This window comes from Psammomys obesus, unplaced genomic scaffold (assembly GCF_907164565.1).
Source record: "Psammomys obesus unplaced genomic scaffold, mPsaObe1.curated_primary_1811, whole genome shotgun sequence".
NCBI classification, from domain to species: Eukaryota; Metazoa; Chordata; class Mammalia; order Rodentia; family Muridae; genus Psammomys; species Psammomys obesus.
In genome coordinates this window covers 6,415,194-6,437,451 of record NW_026596125.1, presented here as the reverse complement: position 1 = coordinate 6,437,451, position 22,258 = coordinate 6,415,194, and the positions used below count along the sequence as shown (strand labels likewise).

At 47.3% G+C, this 22,258-nt stretch overlaps 1 protein-coding gene across 1 annotated transcript in view; it reads right to left on the bottom strand.

The window, feature by feature from the left end:
* Positions 1-22,258, bottom strand: part of Wbp1l (WW domain binding protein 1 like) — a 62,622-nt gene that overhangs the window by 39,650 nt on the left and 714 nt on the right. The window lies entirely within an intron of this gene.

Here is a 22,258-nt window from a genome sequence, read left to right as displayed (position 1 = left end):
TGGTTCAGAAAAGCTCGCTTCCGCAGATCTGCCTTGATCCCTTTTGGTAAGTCAGTTCTCGGAGAAAACCTGCAAGCTTTGCCCAGGAAACAAAGCCGCTGGGGTCAGTGTCCTGGCCTGACGCTGCCTGTTCTTTGAGGCCAACCAACTCTCATCCTGAGCAGCAGTGCTTAGAGAGCTCCCCAGGCCTGAATCCTACACCAAACACATGGCAGGTGTATTGTTAGCACCAGCTCCCCGGTTGGGTATGGATTTGCAGATATAACTATTGGGTGTTTGGGTGTAATCTGAAATTGAACGCATGGACTCAGCATCCTAGACAAGGCTCTCCCACTGGGCTACACCGCACCCCCAGGGCTCAGAGCTGACTGTGAAGGCTTTCAACGGGAACAAAGTCACTTCTTAGTGACAGACTGCAAGCCAATTACATTCTTTCAACTCAAGAATCCATACAGTTTAACTTTGTCTAATGCCCTGCCATTCTTTCCCCTCAGCGATACCAAAAGGCCTCCATGGCACTGACACTGCGGGGCATGACTCACAGAGGTCAGAAAGGATTTCTGCAAATTACCATCTCAAACCCCCAGCTACGGGGTTAGCCATGCACAGCCCTGACCGTTACAGTGTGGTGCCACACTTGCAGCCTAACCACCGGACCCCAACCAGACACACAGTGTGCTTGCTACAGGCCACAGCTGCCGGTCAAGGTCAAACCCAGTCTCCTGACAAACGAATATGCCAAGCAGGCTGAGCCATTACATAAGGCTCATGTAAGAACAGACCTCAGTCCTACTGTTATGAGGAAAGAAAAGTATGATGTACCAAGTGGTGGCCTCTGTGCATATCTGGAGCCCAGAGGGCAAATAACGAGTTCTCAAGACACGCTCAGTCTATCCCATGCCCTCGCAAGCAGGCTACAGTGCCAGGCAGACGAGACTGGTCATCAGGGCTCGGCAGCTACAAAGACCAGTGAGGCGTCTTTCAACCCCTTCCCCCCATTTCCTCAGTTTCCTGGCAACTACTGGGAACCAGAAAAACATGTGAAACACAATTTGACTTTGGCAAGCAAACTGTAGGAAGTATGTCTCCAGTCTCTCCTGAACAATTCTAGTCTGTACCGACCTAACAAGACAGACAGGCACCTGCAGTTCTCAAGAAAGACCGCCCTGATGTAAAGGTTCCCCTTTACCTGTCCCACACCCACTGACCACCCACAGCGTGCCAGGCACTGCTGTCAGTGCCAGGGAGCCCGCCATTAAATAACTCCTACACCTTGCTGTGATGGGTTACAGGATTACTCCATATGTCTCTTTGTCTGATGGGAGTGGGGAGTTGAGTAACACACACTGGCTTTGAACTCACTATTCAGCCAAGGATGCCCTGATCCTCCTGCCTCTGCCTCCCAAGTGCTGGGATTACAGGCCTGGTCACTTCCCCCTACCACTCCTCTTTGAAACAGGGTCTCACACAGCCCATGCTGGTCACACACTCACTCACTGTACAGCTGGAGAGGACCCTGATCTATGACGCTCCTGCCTCCACCTTCCTGGCTCTGGCTTAGAAGAATGTGCCACACCTGTGGTGTTGGGAATAGAACCCAAGTCCTCACAGATGCCAGGCAAGCTGGAGCTACATCCCCAACCTCAGCATTTCTAAACAACGTGCATCAGCGGGGATCTGGGAAGAAGCAAAACTGCAAGTCTTGCATCACAGACTGGTTTTCTCCTCACGAACCATCCTGCTGTGGAATCTACCCCAGACAGGGCTTCTTTCTAATCAGCAGTTGTCTGGGTGCATCTCCATGCGAGATTATACATTTCTGAGCACAAGGCAGCATTTTACCGAGCTCTGAAAAAGCGCTGACAATTTTTCACACTAACCTACTTCTTGCCTCAGCCCATTGGTGACTAACCTTCCCTAAGCACTGAGATCCGGGGGTGAGAACAGAAAAGAAGGGGGGTTAGCTAATTCAGACACTCTCAGGAAGGGGAGGTCACCCTATGCCAAGCCCTAGAAATATCACCACAACCTAGTGACAAATATCACCACAACCCAGTCCATTGGGATTTAGGAGGCAAGATGGCTACTGTTGCCAGCGTGGGGGTGGGGCTGGGAGATACTTTTCTCAAGTGATCCAGGTTCATACTCCATAAGCCAAAAATAAAGTCCTCCTTCAAGTGATCTTCGTCATCTTCCTGTCAATGCAGAATTAAATTAAATGCTGAATTTACCAACTTAAAAAAGGAAGTCACACTAAACTAGAATTAAGCAGGATTATGATGTCAAAATGCACTGTTAAGCACTGCTCACGGCCTTGAAGCGCTGTCTGGGTGCCCTTCTATTGACTCAGCACTCTCCTCCCTAGAGACCCAAGACAGCATTGCCAAAAAACGTTACCCCGGGTTCTGGTTAACTTCCTATCTTAAGACACACTGCAACAGCACATATAGTCGCAGGCTTCACTCTTTCATGTGGTCCATCTCAGCCTTTTGACAGTGTTTTCCTAGGCAATTTATACATCGATATTTTATTTTCACTTCTGGAGTAGGAACAGAGAGCCGGTTATTTGTTCTATCCTAAGTACGAGCCAGACTCTGGAACTCCACCTCGCCAATTCCTCAACCCCACAACCCCATCATGTAGTATGATAGTATGAGCAGAGTAACCCTATTCAGTGGCTGAAGCTGAGGTACTGAGCATTGAGCTAGCTGTGGGAGAGTGAGATTTCAAATGAAGGCTCTGGCTTCAATGATACAAGAGTCAAGATACCAGAACACCAGATTATTATTTTTTTTTGGGGGGGGGGAGGAGCGTGTGAATTCAATAAGTAGTTGTGAGGATTGCTTGGGGTCATGCAAGAGGAACAGCAAAAGAGTTTAGAACTCATGAAATGCGGCCCACCTGTTAGCATAACCAGAGCCCCAAGCCAGTATCCTGAGGATGTCATGCTGTTGTAGAGTTTGGCTCATAATCTATGAGCTGTAAGAAAACTCTAAGGGGCCTTTCAGCCCTTCACTGGGTAGTGTCATTGGCATCTACAATGTGACTGAACTTTTCAAGCATTGCTGCTGGAGCAGATGAATGATTCATCCACCACCCTCAGAAAGGACTTAGAGGTGTAGACTATTAGTAACATTAGGTTAAGGTGTGGTCTTTGCTTTGTTTTTATTTATTTATTTTTACAATTTATTCATTTTTATTTTATGTGCATTGGTGTTTTGCCTGCATGTATGTCAGTGTGAGGGTGTCAGATCTTGGAGTTATAGATACTTGTGAGCTGCCATGTAGGTGTTTGGAATTAAACCTGGGTCCTCTGGAAGAGCAGTCAGTGTTCTCAACTGCTGAGCCATCATCTCTCTAGCCCCCAGGTTAAGAAGCTATTGGCTTTGAGGTAGAAAATCTTGGGGAACCATTTAAAGTTTAGAAAGTCACATTCTTAATAGCTGTGCTAGAAGCAGTCTGTAATCCCAGCACTCCGGGAGGCAGAGGCAGGTGGATCTCTATGAGCTTGAGACCAGCCTGGTCTACAGAGTGAGTTGAGGATAGTCAAGGCTACACAGAGAACCCCTGTATCAAAAAAGAAAAAAGCTTAGATTTGTGATTCTCCTAGAATTTTTATAAGATTATTTTTTAAGACAAATAATAAAATAATTGATCCTTTCGTTGCAATTGCAACCTGCCAGTAAGAGAAACTGGCTGAGAATATTACCTTGCTTGCTTACACTCTTGTTAATCTATAACAGGTTGCTTAGTTACGTATGTATGTGGGTTCTTGAGAATAATTTGGCTTTTATCCATAATATGTAAAACATTTGATCATGTCAGGGCATTAGGGAACATGTTTTTTTTTTTTCTTACATATACTTATTGTAATCGTTCATGTAAAGAAAACCAGAATGTGACCACATTGTGATTTTTGTACTGCTTTAAAGACTTTGCTGGGAGGGATATATCATCTGTGGGTGAGAAAATACTGTTGGAGCTTTGTTCCAGCCACCAAATGTATGTATATACATAAAGCGGCTAGAACTTGAAGCTTGCTTCATCCGTGTGTGTGTGTGTGTGTGTGTGTGTGTGTGTGTGTGTGTGTGTGCGTGCGCGCGCCTACTTTACCTCTATCACCAACCTCACATCCCCTCCTTGGATTGCTGAACACACTGTTGGAGCCGGCCTTTGACAGAGGATGACTGCCAAGCAGATGTGTATACAGACAGCCCAGTGGTGCTGCAGAGCCCCACACAGGAGATGACAGCAGTGCATGCAGTGTAGAGTCCGGGCCTTGGCACACAATTTAGTGAACTGAGTTCCAACAGGTAACGACTGAGAAAGTCCTAAGGTTCTTATTTGTTCTCAATGTATAACAGAGCCCATACAGGAACCAAGCTAGATACATTCCTGGGCCTAGCCTCTCTGGGACATTATGGAACTAAGGTCATGTGACCCACCAAGGTTAGACAGGATAGCAGAGGTCTAGGAGTCTCTACACTGAAGTCAAAAAATATAAAGAATAGTGTTGTCAGAACAAGACAGCTACCAAGCTTCCAGGGTAGGTGATGCTGCTACAGGCTCATGACTGCTTCCTTTCTAGGAGTTTGGGCAGCATGGACCATCTAAGATTTTATCTTTCTAGGGTTTGGGCACAGACCCCATTTATTTGCTTAAAGAAAAAACAAAAAACAAAAAACAAGTACTACAAAAGTTGGGGGAGAGGGCATCTTTTTACGATGAGCCTAAAGCTATGTATCAACGAAACAGCCCTGAAGTGCTTATCATGAGGAATGCTGGGGGGGCAGATTCCAACCCCAGACACACATTCACGACTGCTGCCAAGCAGCCCTGCAGAGCACTGCTCGGCTGCCAGAAACCAAGAATCCTGGCTTATCTGTGTCCAGGAACTGGACAGGGGCAGGCACGGAGCAAACCTGCTGAGGCAAGAACCATATACCTTGAACACGGAGTTCTGCGAGTCACGTGGCTTGTTCCTTCCACAACATCCTGAGAGCCCATGGTTCCTCTCCTTTTCCAGGGTTTTCATGGAAGGTGGCTGGGAAACAGTCTGTAGCCACGATATGTAATCACTTGTTCCACGCAAATGATATGCAGAAAAGGAAGGTTCCAGCAGATACCTAGAGTTCCGACGTCCCAGACGAGAAAGCCTAATTTTTAGAAGATGAGCTAACTCTTTCAAGGATGTACACCTCACAGGAACAAGCATTCCACCCAAGCCTGTGTGGCTCCAAAATGGTTTTGACACACACAGAAGTAGTATTTTGTTATTAATTATAGCTGTCACCCAGCCTCATCTGTGATCTCACACTCATTCTTGCCTCCAGTCACCTGGAGGAACTGTGGTGACGAAGTTTCTAGCTCTGGGGGATGTGTGTGTGATATTTTTAGTATATCTTCTGCCAAAGCAAGCAGAACGTTTAGTTACCCGGTTCTGGACAAAGTCAATCGCACACTGAAACAAACACAGGCACTGACTAATAATTAGGTAGAGACAGCAACCTAAAAGCCACTGAGGGGCAGAATGGCACAGGAGGTGGCTGCAAGAACGTAAGTGGGGCTTATGTGGGGGAAATGAGCACACTGTGCCAGAGCCAAGCATGGATGGACACACAGACAGAGCACGTGAGAGAGAAAGAAGAGGCAAGAATCAAGGCATGGTGGTGCACATTTGCAATGCCAGGATTTGGGAGGCAGAGGCAGGAGGATTACCACAAGTCTGAGGTCAGTCTGGCATGTACAGCCAGGCAGAGCTGTCTCAAACAAGAACAGAAACAAAGCCAGAGAGAGAGAAAAAGCAGAGATCGGTTGGTGGCCGCAGGCTGAAGGCTGTCCACACGGGAGCATGTCGAGTGTCCCTTCCCGTGGCGGCCCATCTTCCTGGATGGGGAACGTGACAGGAGGCCCGTCGATCTCATTGCACTCAGCAGCCGAGGCCCACAGTGCACTGTGCTCACTATATTTGCCACTCAATATGGTCTTGGAGCTCGCTTTGTTCTAAGTGCGAGGGTTGGAGGATGCAGGAAGCTACTCAGGTGGACCGCTCAGCCTCTGTGGGTTGTCTGTTGATTTTGGTTGAGATAAGGTCTCACTTTGTAGCCCAGGCTGACCTGGAATTCACCTGGTAGCGAGGATGCCCTTCAGTGGTTCCACTGCTTCAGCCTCCCTGTAGTGCTGGGGTTTCAGGCATGGGCCACCAACCTGGCTTTAATCTCAATGTCTTAAAGGGGGAAAGAGGTCAAAGTTGCAGAAGCCAAACCTGGTTGACAACAGTTTCCACTTCCGCAGCCCAACAAGAGACTCCTTCTGGAGTGGAAAGATCAGACCCAGACATTCCCTTCAGGGAGGAATATCCCGTCTTGAGTCAAGAGCTTCTGGAACTCCTAAGACACTGGATGTCTCTGAGGACAAACGGACTCTTCCAGGAGCTGTGACCTGAGCTTCAAGAAGGACAGAAGAGTCTAGTTTTGTGCCAAAATATGGGTATTTTGTTGACCTTGTGAATACTTCAAGCCTAACCAAAGAGGCTCTTCGCCAAGAATTACGTGGAAATTAGCAGCTGTCTGCAGCTACTTTGCATGCCTCCTAACACACACAGAAATAAAAGGGCCAGGGATGTGGCTCTTGCCTAGGGATGGAGTTCTTGCCTAGTACATGTGAGGTGTGAGGCCCTAGGCTCCAACTGCAGCACTGAATGAAATAATAAAAGGGTTGTAACAGACCGGTACAAAGGAGAGACCAGGTCACATTGACTAAGATCCACACCCAGGTGCCACAGGAACCTCCCTCAGGGCCCACAGGGCTTCCTGGGCTCCACCAACCTGACTTCGTTCATTTTTATGTAAACTTTGGGTAAGATAAAATAATGTGGTCCACTCCTCAGGGGGGATGCAACTGCAACGGTGGCTGGCCCAAGGAAAGGGCTTCCAGCACCCACAACCTGACGCAGCCCCGGGTGTTGGGTCCCAGCATCTGGGGAAAGCATCCGAGCAGCATTCCACTCGCTCCTTCCTCCCAGCCGGTCTCCTCTGCTAAGGTCGAGGCAACCTGGAGGCAAAGCGTGCTTCTTTTCGGTTTTTGATAAAGCCCCATGTAAGCCAGGTTCGGTGAGTCTCATGGGTCTAGGTCTGGTGAGAGTCTGGGTCTCAACAAAATAAGGCAGAGAGCAATTTAGGGAGTCCGTGCACACGTGTGGTCTCTACACCCACATGTGCTCAGGTGCACATGCACACATACATACATATATACTACACAGGGGAGAAAAAAATGGAGGAAGGAAGAAATCCCTAAACATCAGTGCCGGTAACACTTTCCTAGCCACAGGAAACCGACAAACCGCTACAAGACCAGGGCGTCCCTGAAGCTGACCCAGGGTTTGGGAAGCTTGATGAAGGGGCTGGGAAACCTTCTGTGTGTGTGTGTGTGTGTGTGTGTGTGTGTGTGTGTGTGTGTGTGTGTGTGCGCGCGCGCGCCTTTTGTTTTAAATTTGTTTTTTGAGATAGTCTCGTGTATCCCGGGCTGGTCTCAAACATGCTACTTAACAGAGAATGACCTTTATTTCCAGCCCTCCGGTCGACACCTCCCAAGTGTTAGAATTACAGGCTTGCGCCACCACATGGCCTTAAGTCTCACTATCTGTCTGTTCAGCTTTAATTCTCAGCTAAGGAATTACAACCATTTAAACCATCTCAGAGACAAAATTCCCATTCCCACGGTAGGACCAAGACATGAGCTAACTTCCTCACATAGTTTTCTCATTATGGGAAACAGGGTGAAGCTGTCTCCTAGTCCTAGTGGGTAACAATCGGGCGACTTTTAGCACAAAGGATGGTGAAATTAAATAGGGTCAAACCGGAAGCACAGCTTATGCCATCCCTGCATCTTACACTAATGATCTATTACACATGCCTTCTCTTGCCTGAGCGGTAAGGAAATCTATCCCATTTCTAAGGTTATATGGTCAAAAATGCAGGGTGCTGGAACTGAGAGGTCGGCCCAGCATGGGCAAGGGATGCTAAGCCAGCCACAGCACCACCTGAGCCCTGTGTTTCCACAGCTCAAAAATTCAGGTTCCAAATTATGAAAAGGGCAGGAGCAGTCAGCCAGGCTTCATCCCAAAGCTCAGCATGTCTTTTCATGTGTCTGCTTTGCCTACATGTACCTATGTGCCCACCGAGTCCAGAAGAGAGCATTAGGTCCCCTGGAACCTTAGTTACAGACAGTTGTGAGCCACCGTGTGAGTGTTGGGCAAACCCTAGTCCTCTGCTAGATTGGCCAGTGCTCTTGACCAAGAAGCCATTTCTCCAGCATCCTGAAACAATCTTTGAAAAATGCATTCCCTCCCAAAGAGCAACTATTCTTCCTGAAACAGATTAGCAGATGTCAACTTCTCTGCCTTTATACACATGACTCTTCTTTGACGGACTCTTAAGAAACAAAATTGTTCCAGAAACAAAATGTGTTCAAAACAGCAGAAAAGGAACAGTTCCCCACGAGACACACCCAACCACTGTGGTCCCTTACCAAGAACTCAAACAAGCCAAGAGAATGTAGAGGATCAACTCTACATTGAAGACAGAAAAGCTATGAACTATTTTCATGCCCATTTCGGGGTGTTACTGTCCCCGCTTGCCAGAAGGCTAGAACAGAGATGTGAAGACGTGCAGGTTAGCCGAAGGGACAGAGGTCTCCTGGCAGGACTCTAGTGACTGACGTCCACAAGACTTGCCTGTCAGGCTGCACCCAGCTCTGACATTCATTCTCACCACACACCTGGACCAGCTAGCCTCTCTGCGCCCCCTCACTTCCATCGGCTCCCAGGCTAGCCATTTCTGTGCCAAGCAGCTCAGAGTTAAGGAGCCTGTGTGAGGCCACGCAGGAATGAAGCTGGACATTTCCTCCCCAGATGCTGGCTGTCAGAAACGAATTAAGTGGAGGATGGGCACGAACTTCATATCTAAAAAACTGTTCCTAATTTATTAGGTGGGTATGAGCGTTTGTCTACATTTATATAAATACACACTATTTTGTGCCTGGGACCCACGGAAGTGATTGGAAGATGTCAGATCCCCTGGAACTGGAGATATAGATGATTGAGAACAAGTGACAGCCCTCCAGCCCTGAACTCTAGATGAGGCGTGCCTGGCACACAAGTTGCTACTGATACTCTGGTGAAGGGTGGAAGGGTGGTGTGGCCCAGGTAAGCCTTCTCCATGAGGCAGCATGTCCTGATCCAGCCAAGTGCGCCTGCTTGGCTGTTACAGATCACAGGGAACTGAAGACAGAAAGCACGAATGCAGAGCTGCGCTGTGGGGGCTGAGCTGCGTGTTCTCAACTTGATTATGGGGAGGTGAGTGCTCTGGAACTGACAGGTACTACCGTGCCCTGTCATCTGAAGCCCAAAAGCACCAGCGGAGTCTGCAAACCACATCTTCTCTAAAAATGTTGACAGCCGCCAATATACCATCAGAAGGCCCTTAAGCAAAGAAGGTAGGAAGCGCTCAAGCAAAGAAGTCCAGGATCCGGCATCCTGTGACGCCTGTGTCCTGTGATACAAACACCAGCATACTTCTCTGAAGAATCAATGTACTGAGAAAGAAAAGGGGACAGGATATGCTCAATGTGCAGCTAGGAGAATGAAGGAAGACAAAGAGAAATGCCAGAAACTGAATGCCCAGAGGTGCAGGCTAGCCTCACTCTGAGAGCATCTGCTTCTGAGTCCAGCTAAAATCAAGACTTGTGGATCAATAAGGCAGCTCAGCAGGTGACAGCGCTTGCTGCATAGCCTGACAGCTTGCATTCAATCACTAGATCCATGTGGCAAGGAAAGAACCACCTGCTGAAAACTGCCCTCTGACCTCTACATTCATGTGTATACTTGCACATTCACACACACACACACACACACACACACACACACACACACACACACAGCAACAGCAGCAGCAGCATATAACAGGGCTGGAGATGGCTCAGGGGTTAGAGCACCGGCTGTTTTTCCAGAGGACCTGGGTTCACTTTCTAGCACCCACACAGCAGCTCACAACTGTCTGGGTATCTGACCCCTCCACTCGGCCTCTGCAGGCATAAGGCACACACTTGGTATACAAACACAGATGCAGACAAACACTCACACACACAAAATAATAACAAATAAATCTTTAAAAGATAAAAATAAAAGACACAGGGCCCCTAGAATCCCTTTCTTAGCATCTGCTCACAGCATTATTTTCTCTGTGAGTTCGAAGCCAGCCTGGTCTAAAAAGTGAGTCCAGGACAGCCAAGGCTACACCGAGAAGCCCTGTCTCAAACAACAAAACTAAACAAAACAAAAAACAAAAGAGTAGGATTCTTTGGCAGCTCTTTCTACACTAGCAATGGAGAACAAAGTCCAGAGTTTATCGTTCACTAAGTAAGCAAGTGGACAAAGATGTCTGTGGCAAGGAAAATGACAAGGGAGGTGTTTGGGGGAGGGAAAGTTCACTACGATTAAAATACTCCTAGGCCTGCTCAGGTGAAACCCAGCCGGGTGCAGTGCGTGGGGTGCACATCTTTAATCCTAGTCATGTGTGAGGGGCCAGGGCACTCTAGAGGTTTAGGTTACATAGGAGACCCTGTCTCAAAACAAAACAAAACAAAAGAAAAATCCATACAAACAACCAGAGAAGCTCAAGTTAGAAGAGCGTAAGAACCCATTGCTTATGAGAACTGGAAAGTTCTTACAATGGGCTCAATTTTGCAATACAATTTTTACTCCTAGCTTTTAAATTCTCATATATGAGATCCTCTCCTACAATATTAATAAACTATTGTTCATCCCTTAAGATATAATGCAGTATGATGGCTACACTGAGTACAAACTTCTCATCTTTCTAAAAAAGATTTGCTTTTATGGCCAATGGTGGCACACCCCTTTGATCCTAGCACTCAGGTGGCAGTAGCAGGTGGATCTCTGTGAGTTCAAGGTCAGCCTGGTCTACACAGTGAGTTCCAGGAAAACCAGGGCTACGTAGTGAGACCTTGTCAAAAAAAAAAAAAATCACTGTTCCTCTGTCAGATAAAGGAATTTAAGATGGGCAAAAGACTGGAAGTCTTCTCCAAAAGACTTTCACAAACGACCAACTAAGGATATGTAGCAGAGAGTTTGCCTAGCATGCGTACGGTCCTAGGTCTGATTCTCAGCACTGGGAAAATAAAGATGTGAAGATCTAGTGCCAACACCCAAACAGCCAACCAAAACAAATAGCGAAAGTCAACACTAGTCACTGGGAAAACGCAAATCAAAGCCACAAGGAGAAACTGTCGTACCCCTCTGCCATGGTAAAGCAAAACAAAACAGAACGGCCCACGTGTTCGTAAGTCTGGGAAGAGATGAGAGACGGCAGAGCTCATCTACAGCTGCTGGGGTGTGGGGGATGCAGCTGTTTCCCAGGCAATCCATCCAGCTCTCCGAAGTTAAACATAGTCACCGCAACAACATCTGATCCGGCACCTCAGATTAGATGCCGGGAGCTTGAAGATTTATATAAGCACTGATATATCAGCGTTCACTGCAGCACTGCTCAGAGCCGCTCTAGCGACCATCAGCTGATGGGTGCAGGATAAAGCAGAGTGTGTCAGGGAGCTGAGGGGAGATGGGGTTGACACTGTATTTCTTTGTGCATGTGTAAGGAATTCTCAAAGGATAATATACACACACACACACACACATATAATTGTTTAAATAATAGCCAGGAGTGGTGTTGCAAGCCTTTAATCCTAGTATTCTTTCTGAGGTAGAAACGGGCAGATCTCTGTGAGTTCAAAACCAGCCTGGTCTACATATAGAGTTCCAGGCCAGCTAAGGCTACACAGTGACACCCTGTCTCAAAAAGCTAAAAGACAGAAAGACAGACAGGAGAAATATGAGCTAAATATATGCTAAAGGACACAAGCATCAACGAGTTATTACTCAAGATATCTACCTAAAGAAAGAACTCATGCTAGCTAGCTATTCATACATTAAAAAATAAATAAATAAATAAATAAATAAATAAATAAATAAATAAATGAGTCCTTTAAAGAATACTGAAAACCACGGAACCATATTCCTGAAAAGGGTAACTTTACAGTCTATGAATTACATCTTAACAAAGCTGTTCTGCAGAAACTGCTGTCACCTCTGTGTCACAGTGCAGTCAAAAGGTGACAGCGTCACACGGTTCAGCCCTATAGCCCAAGTGGACGACAGAACATGCTCCCATGCCTGTCATATGCTACCCATCCCCACTGGGTGACCAGGTCACCCTTCTCCCACTCAAGAAGGGCTACTGGGTGCAAGAAAGAATAGCATGTATTGGGCCCGTGTTGTGTAGCACAGCTTGTCAGGCCCAAGAATATAACCAATTCCATACTTTATTATTGGAAAACAGTTGCCTGTGGGCCAGGTGTGCTGGTACATGCCTGTAATTCCAGGACCCAGTGCGCCAAGGCAGGAGGACTGCAAGTCTGAGGTCAACCTGGGTTACAGAGCAAGTTCCAGGCCAGCACAGACTATACAGTAAGACCCTATCTCTAAGACATAAAGCAAGCAAACAAAGCTTCGAAAACACTTCTCATCTGATGCACAACCAGATGCCTGTTATCAGCCCAGGGGAGAGGAGTGGGTTGATAGCCACAACCGTCCCTTACCATGCCCTTGCCCTTGTCAATCCATAGAACCTGTCTATATGGAAGGTGTCACACGTAGTCAATCTATAGGGCCCATCTTTATGGGAGATGTCACAGGTCCTTTACAAAGGGTTTCCATGGAGTCATGTCTTAAGCCTTATTGTGCACATGGAATTGAGTTAATCCTCACCAGGAAAGTTTTCACCAAATTGTGCTGTGCTTAAATATGCGTAAAAAAAAATTTGGGGTGAGACTCCCAAAGTTTAAACTAACAGCAGCTCCTGAGTCACGTTGCACCTCACTACCCCACTACCTTCTTGCCTCTCCTGAATCGTTAGTCTACTGGCTGTGGTCCTCACAGTGACAACCCCACCCCACCCCACCCTGCCACCCCATCCCAGGCACTCCACTGAAATCAGGTCCTGGGTCCGAGAACAGAGAAGTCTCACGGTCTCCCCGAAGGAAGGCCAACACTAAGCACTTACTATGTGGCGTGAACTCCACCATAACTCCATAGGCAACATGTTTGTTATTCCCAGTTTACAGATGAGGGAGCCAAGTTAACTAGCTGGCTCCATGTTCTATGGACGGTGGGGTAGAACTGCTTTCTGATGCGGGAGGTCAGGCTCCCAAACCTGCCCTCTTAGCAACAGGCTTCCAACTGTTCCCACATCTTCAATGACCACACACACACACAAACACACACACACACACACACACACACACACACACTGGAGCTAGGCATGATGAGACATGCTTATAATCCCAAGACTTGGAAGGCTGAGGCAGCAAGCTTGTTTCAAGTTCAAGGCCAGCCTAGGCCAAGAATGAAACTCTGGAGGAAGAAGGGGAAGGAGGGAAAATGAGAGGGAATCAGTGAGGGCCTTACTGGAGGGTGGGGAAACACAGACACATGACTGCCGGTGACAGCTGGAGCCAACTCCACTCTGCCACCACCTGCCTCACATGTCTAAGGACCACCTAGCACCTAGGCAGGCATGTCTAGCCTTCAAGTGCAGGCTTGCTGTCCTTGAGTGACCCTGTTCTTTGTTCCTGGGAGTTGTGAACTGTAGACAGGAAGGAGACTGGAGCTAAGCAAACAAGATAGGGACAGGCCTCCGAGGAAGTCAACTGAAATTGCCCCAAGCTGCCAGGACTGGGGTCAGACAGAGGCCTGCCACCAAGGGCACACGGAAGGCACAGAGGTGACAAGCGGATCTTCCAAACAGGGGGGCAATGAGTCCATGCATGCCCTGCTGGTGGGAACAAAAACAGACAGGAGTACTCCAAGAGCTGTGTGGCCCCTACATCCCATGTTTTAAGTGCACCATACAGCCAACCCTACTGTTCTCAATTCTATGTCCAGGAATCCAGCAAAAACACAGAAAGAAAACTGTTCCTCTCTAGAGTGGTTGAATAAAGCAACAGCACAAGGGCATTTAAAAAGCTCAGAGGGCTGGGAGATGGCCCAGTGGGGTCAGCACCTGCTATGTAGACAGGAAGACGGGAGTCTGCATCCCCAAACACACGCTGGCTTCATGATAGAAACTACTTATGTAAGTAAATCACCATGTAAATTTCTACACATGTGGTCCTTGAAGAAAATGCTGGGCAGGTGATACAGAGGTTGGCTCCAATTGTCACAACTAAGTCACTCTTCCTCCCTCCTGCTTCAGCAAGGCCTTCTCTGGACTTCCTTTCTTCCTATATAAATCTATAAATTCATAGCAGAGGCAGAAAAGGCACCAAATAGACACCAAACCATACTCTTCCACTTTTGCTTTAAATATTTTCGGATTTCTGTATTATCTGCCATTGTTCATTATCATCTGCCCTAAGCCGTTTTGTGGAATTAAAATCATCAGTATTAAAAAAAAAAAAAAGTCTCTTAAAGCTCAGAGGAAGCAGTGACCGTCTAGGGAGTGGAGGGCCAGCCACAGGCTCACTTACACCAAGTGGGATGGCTGCAGGTTTTCTGTTCCCACCCTCTGCAAGTACAGGAAGAAAGGAGCAGGCAGGCTCAAACCGTCACCCTAGTCAACTCTATGTTGCAGTCCCAAAGAACCATCCTGGCCCTGCATCCTGATGCCGAGAGACACATAGTTGCTGCGCTCCCAATCGAACCACAAAGATCTGAAGAAGCTTCAGGTCTCCTGTTGCCTGTGTTTGGTCAGACTGCCAGGTAGAATTTTAGAGGAAAGCTGGGTGTGGTGGAACTGCCTTTCATCCCAGCATTTGGGAGGCAGAGGCAGGCAGAGCTCTCCAAGTTTGAGGCCAGCCTGGTCTATACAATTAGTGCCAGGACAGCCAGGGCTGCAGAGAGATATGACTCAAAAACAAAACAAAATAAACAAAAATTTAAGATGATAAACACGATAAACTGCAGGATGATACCCCAAACTGCATGTGTAGCAATGCGCAGAGTATGATCATTTTCCCCATGAACACAGGCTTCCAAGCTAAAAGAACGTGTAAGAAAAGAGTTACAACACAAGACGCCTCTTGCTCGATATTTGAAAAACAAAATAGACATGTTTTTGTAACGTTATTCCAGGACCCACCCTTCCAAACCACAAGATTCTTGTGCCGGCTTATACTTTACTTTCACCTTTTCCAAAACAACTTTTGAAAGTTCAAGTCTATAAAATTCTTGAGTTTCTGAATCAAAACGGCTGTGGCACCGTGCCAGCACCAGCGTGGGGGAAAGATGTACTCAATCCAGGTGGCTTTCCTGGTGCAGTGGTGCAAACTTTTAATCCCAGCGTTCAGGAGTTAGAGACAGAGGAAGGATCGTCTCCATGGTGACACAGTGGTTCCAGGACAGTGAGACCCTGTCTCAAACGGGAAAAAAGAGATACACAATGCATCTTTTTTCCCACAGAAGAAAGTTACTGTGAAAACAAACAAAGAGAAAGAACAAAGCTTGACGTGGTGGTGCACAGCACTAATCTGAACAGTTGGGAGTTGGAGACAGGTGGATCCCAGAGTTCCAGGACAGCCAGGGCTACACAGAGAAACTCTGTCTTGACAAACAAACAAACAAAAACAAAAAAAAAAAAAGAAAAAGAAAAAGAAAAAAGAAAGTGTAGTGTGTGTAAGAAAACCAAAAGTAAACAAAACTGAGCCGAGGCTGTCCCTGGGTAACCTGGGCCCCCAAGCCTTGTTCGCTGCAGCACTGGCTATTAGAAGCCTGGGAAGGTGACCTATTTTAATCCATGCGAGGAATGCCCAAAACTGGCTCAACAGACCACAGGTCCAATAGGATGGGGTTCTCTTCCACTCTCTCGACCTCCCAGGTTGCAGCGTTCTGGATTTATCTGTATTTGTGGTTTCCACATCCCACAGTGGGGCCAGACCCGGCTCCACCTAGTGGAGTTGAAGCCACAGGTCCTCAAAGATACTGTTCCTGCAACTCTGGCTGTTTTTTCTCAGCTGTGCTTTTAAACATGAAATCAGGGTTCCTAATGGTACCCAAAATGGAAAATGAATCACGTCACTGAGGGTCACACAATTAGTCTTGGTCACAGATGGCTCTTCAAATTAGTGCTAAGAATGAAGGCAGGCAATAGAGACATTCTCTCGGGGGTATGGTTGGCCACTCAAAAAGCAGCTGGAATTCTGAACCCAAAGCTATCCACGGTATCCAGAGCACCCAGAAAGACTTGCCTGCAGGCTCCAAACAGTGACAAGCTGCATCGCTGAGCCTGAACGCAGGCTCTCCTTTAGACTCAGCCCAAACCCAGGACATCTGGCTTCCCCTGCGGCAGAAGCTGAGACCACTCAAGGCTCTCCACTCAACTCTCCAAGCTAAGTGTGCGGGAGAACAAACCAGTGATCCCATGGCCAAAGATGAGCCAAGCCTTGGAGTGGGGAAAGGAAAAGAGATGACTCAGTTCAGAGTTGGTTATGGGACCACAGAGGACATTGAGAAAAGGAAATAACTGGCCATCAGTCTTTCACTGGGGGAAAACCAAACTATGTTGTTAAACTGAAACCACAATGGAAGATCAAAGCAAGAGGGTAGAAAGTTCAAGACTGGGCGAGGCGGGGGAGGGGTCGTCACCTGCTCACTGAACCAGAAACCAAAGACCATTTCATCCAAGTGTTTGATGCTGGCTGACAAAACAAAGCTGACTGGTGAAGGGCATCACTGACCAAACTACCCCACTTAAAACCTGCCGGCAGGGCAACCTGGGAAGGAGGACTCCCTGGGAGACGAGAACCAAGTCCCATTAAGCTGTCTGCTGACTTCTACAAGTGCGCCTGTGTGAGCAACTCAGTAAGTCAGCAAGACCCGCCTGTACAGCAACCCACGCACTGCTCCTCCAGGTGGGAGGCCTCACCTCAAACTGCAGATGCTGGAAACCACAGGGGTTCTTACCTCAAGCCAGACAAGCCCTGGGTGCAGGAGGCTGTCTTGAGATGGTATGGAACAGCTAGAGCACTCCCGGAGGCTCACATGTCGGACGCCAGTGACGCTCTCAACACACCTCCAGACACTACAAATGTCTTCTGGAGGGGGCAAATAACCCTTAGCTGGGAATCACTGCTTTAAGCTCGGCCTCACCATGAACAGATCACTACCAAGAGGAACACCTAACTCCAGACACACGACAGACTCAAGCAAGTCAAGTTAAACTCCAGGCCTCAGTCTCGCTAGGCAGTTGCCACCAACGTGCCAAACACAATGCACCCCAAGGACCACCAGTAACAACAGTGATGATCACTATTATGTTTAACCATTCAGCCTGTGCTAAAAGTCTTCTCCACATTGTTTCTCTCTCAGACATCACGACCCCATGACCCCAACATGGTGTCAGGCTGTGCCAAACCCATGGGCTGGACGCTGCTACATCTCACTGCCCATTATGTAGTCAATAGCTACATGTTTTTTTTATTGACATTTTTGTAATAAATGTAATGTATTTACGTTCAATATAGAGTAAACAGCGTGTTTTCCACTTTGGAAAGCAGTCTGGCAGTTCTTTGAAAAGTTATCCAGTGTTGCCAACTGACCCACTGCACAGAATTGCAAACATAAGCCAGTGTTTACACTTATAACCCCAGCACTGGGGAGACTGAGGAAAGAGGAATGCCACGAGTTGCAGGCATCTTAACTACAAGGAATCCAGAAGAAATAATAAAATAAAATAAAATAAAAATCAATGGGCTACAAGATGGCTCAGCAGGTGAAGGTGCCCACCACTGAACCTGGCAATCAGGGTTTCACCCCTGGGACTCATCAGTGAGACAACTTTACATGTTGCCCTCTGACCTCCACAGCCATTGTGCCCGTCCACATGCACTCACATATATGTATGCGCACACAGAAGAAATGAGTAAATGTGGGAGAAAAGGAAAACAGCGCATAATGCAAAAATGTCTGCATCACTGTCCCCATGACATTATCCCCAATGGCTTCAAAGCAGAAACTGCCCAAATGACCAACCGATAAATGGATAAATATAAACTATGGGGCACCCATGCCATAAAACACACAATGTGGGGCTGGGGAGATGGCTCACTGAGGAAGAACACGTGTGCTGTAGCCAAGGGGACTCGAGTCAAACCTCCAGCACCCATATGATATCTAGGCAAAGTGTGAGTCAACACCCAGGCACTAGCCAGAGGAGGCAGGCAGGACCCCAGAGCTCGCGAGCCAGTCAGCACAGCCAAGGCAAGCTTCAGTTCAGTAGAACGTCTCAAGGCAATAAGATGGGGGTGACCCTCTGCTCTGGGCTCCACGTGTGAGCATGGGCACACAGACCCACGTACTCACACACACACACACCACACAGAAAAGAAATGAAAGACTGATACATGCTACAACGCAGGGCAACTCTAAAGACTGATGTTTGGTAAGATACGCCAGTCGGGGGCTATGCCTTATATGAAATGTGCAAGGAAAGCAGATCCAGGGAAACAGACTCGTCATTGCTGAGGGCTGGAAAGGGTGTGGGTGGGGAGGGACTGCTAATTTCTATGGGCTTCCTCTTGAGGGTGAGGAGATAGTCTAAAATGTTACAGGGCTACGCAGTTCTGCGACCACACGAAAACAGGAAATTTATGTAAGGGCTTTTTCTGTTTTGTTTTGTGTACAACATTGGCTGGCCTAGGACTCATATAGGCCAGGCTGGCTTTGAATTTTAAATTATATAAGAATTAAATAGAGTTACAGACTCAGTTTCTCAGAGATACCTTACTCAAAACACAGGTGGCTGAGCAGCTCCTGAACTGCACAGCCTAGACAGAGGCCACCCCCAACATCACGGAAAGAGCTCCTGGACAGTGCGGCCTGAGACCTTGCTGGAGTTCAGAAATGTCCATGAAACTAAATTCCAATAGGAGGGTTTACAGGAACTCAGAAATGGTCTTCGATAAAATGCTAACTCTGGAATACCAAACAGTCTAAGGAAATAAGGACAGGGAGGCTACGTTCTGTAAGCCACGTAGGCCTACCATTGTACAAGAAAATTATGATAGTGACTGCCCTGAAATACTGTTTGTAATGATCAGAAGTTCAAGGTTGTCCTTAACCACATAGCAAGTTCAAGACCGGCTTGGGCTACATGAGACTGTACCTCAAAACAACGAGACAGAGGGTGTGGAAGATGGAACAGGGCATGTGGTGTTTCCCATAACCTAGTACTCAAGGGTACTAGCACCAAGTACCTAGCACTAGGTACCTAGCACCATAGTACCAAGTCCGCAGCCGGGAAATGGAATAGTGGCTCTAAAATAAAATCTAAAACATGGAGGGTGGGGGGAGGAGTAAAGGTGATATGAAATTGAGAGGCATAGTGAGAAAAGCAAGAACAGGGCCCAATCAAAATCAGTTTTGAAGTTTGCTGAGGAGCTCCACAGATGGCATCTGGAGGCTGCACCCACAGCACTGGCGCATCACCTTATGGACACAGACATTTCTACTAAAACCTTCTTTTTAACAACACAGTCAGGTAATCTGGTTGGATCTACAGACCATCCGAGGGAAAACAATGCTACGTCATCTCAAGCCTAAATTAACTGGAGGGAACAAATGCCAAGGCCTTCCCGTTTGCAAAATGCAGCCTTTTTATTCTCTTCCGATTCAAGGGATCCCCACGTGTTGAGTCACGGATGCCCTACGAGAGAGTTACAGAGAAGTTCCTAACTACAGAAGTCCCTAGGCTGATGAACGTTCTCGGTCTGCGTGGCAAGAGACAGCCGCTCAGTCAAAAGCCGGTGCTGGGAAGAGCCACCTACCAATGCACACACATTTCAAATAGAAAATGTGCGTGCAGGTGGGCAAGGCGGTGCACACTGTACCCCAACACTTTCAAGCAGAGGCATCACAGAAAGTTCAGCAGCAGCCTGGTCAACAATATATTGAGTTCTTCCAACCAGGGCTATAGCTAACAAAACCCTGTCTAAACTACGGCCCTCACTCCCCCCCATACCCTCTGACAAAACAGATCCCTAAGGCGGCCCAGCGGTTGTGGCATTAGACTGCTAAACCCTGCAAAAAAATAAACAGAAAACGATGCTATTTGACAGAGACATTTCAGGGAGGGAGACACAGTGAGGTCCCCACACCACCTTCCACCAAGAATTCAAGGTGCCACCTGAGCAATCCGGGGGTCGCTACAGAAATAAAGGCCCCAGGGTGCTCCCTGACAGATGCTCTCTTCAACTTTTTTCCCCTTTCTGATTTGCACACACAAAACCCCAAACGAAAAACTCTAAATTGACTAATCTGTGCTAGATTCAAAGTTAATAATTATATTGCAGCTTCCATTCCAAAGGTTAAACACCAAAACACAAATCTCACCATAGATATCTGGTGACTGATTGGACTGAAGGACACAGGGGATTAGGGTGAGACAAGAGTGTAAAGGGTGTTGGGGTGACGGATGGGAAGGCTAGGAAGGAGTGGGCAGCTCATAAGAAAACTTTCCCTCTCTGCAGGAACTGTCCGCCACCACACAACAGCTGCGGCCAGTGCTAACACCCAACCAAACGGAACGAGGAGCAAAGTACAAAAGCCACCCTGTCCCCAGAGTAAGTATTGGAAGTGCCAGAAATGTGGTAAGAAAACAGTCTGTGATTGATGCGCTAGAATTAGAGCCTTACACCCAAGACCCTCACGGGGCTCCCGGACGCGGTGGAATCTCCCACTTTCCAATCCTTTTCCTTGAAGAGGAGGATCCAGCTCTTATTAGCGACCAGCCCACCTGCAGAGGCTTCACATACTCCTAAATTAAGCCCCTGAACAGGGTGATTGGATGGTTACAGAGAACCACCCTCAGAGACACCCAAAGAAACGGGAAAGCATTCCCGTTTGCTATTCCGTATGCTATTCCATCCATACCTAAGCTTAACCAGTCCTGAGAACTGTAACATTTCTAAGAGACAAATTTATTTCTCCTGCCAGTTTATGGTTTTAACTAAGAAAACAAAGAACTTCAACAAAGGCTAAAAACTACCCTAGGAAAGACTATATGAAAGGTCATAAAATGAACTCTATTTCTTTCACACATTATTTCCCAGATATACTCCCACCCCCGATAAGGCATAGCAACAGATAAGCTGATAAATAAGTAGTATACACACAAAGGGGATTACTGGTTACAATGTGGATGAACCTTAAAAGCATGATGGTAGTGACAGAGGCCAAACACCAAAGACGCCATACATACTGTAACATTCCATTACACAAACTATCCAGAACAGGTAAATCCACTGAGGCAGAATGCAGATTGGTGCTTGTCAAGAGCCTGGGGTAGGAGGGTGGGGATGAGGCAGAAACAGGGAGTAACTGGTTAATGGGGACGGGATTTTCTTTTGGATGATTCAACTGTTTTGGAACTAGATAGCGGAGGTGGTTGCACAACACTGAATGTACTGAATGCCACTGAGTGATTCACTTTAAAACTCTTGATTTTGTTATGTGAATTTCAACTCACTTAAAAAAATCTATCAAGTCACAGAACCTGGGTGGGTGAAGACAGAGGATCTTGAGTTCAAGGCCAGCCTGACCTACAGAGCAAGATTCTGTCTTAAACAAAACAAAACTCAATCATTTGTGGGTTGTGTTTTTTTGCTTTAGGATGATACTCAGGAGCAAAGCAATTGGATAGGCGAAAGGGCTGCCCTGAAGCTCTAAGGGGAAAGGCGAGTGTTTGGCTAACAATTTTTGCTCTTCATCAGAACATGAAGTTAAGTGCTATGCTGTACAGGCTGTCCCCACGCTGCCTGTGCCTGGGAATGCTTTTCTGAAAAAAAGGACAATGATGGGAACAAAGTGAAGAAAGTAAAATGATAGAAGCTTTGCCAGTTTTAACAGAGGAGGGGTGATTCCCCCTACGGCACCCCACCCAATTTGGCACCAAGAGTAACGCTTCAATTAGGGTTTCGAAACGCCAGCCCGAGCTAGAATCAGCATAAGCAAGCTTCTCTGCCTGGACAAAGAGCAAGCCACCCACCCAGCAGGACAAGCTGGGGTGCTCCATTTGCTGCGGATATTGCTATCACAACCACGCTTTGGATGAGCACCAGGGACCTGTTCTTCCCAGGGCAGGCAGCCTAGCACCCCGGGCTTCTCACAGCTCCACTCCACTACTTCATC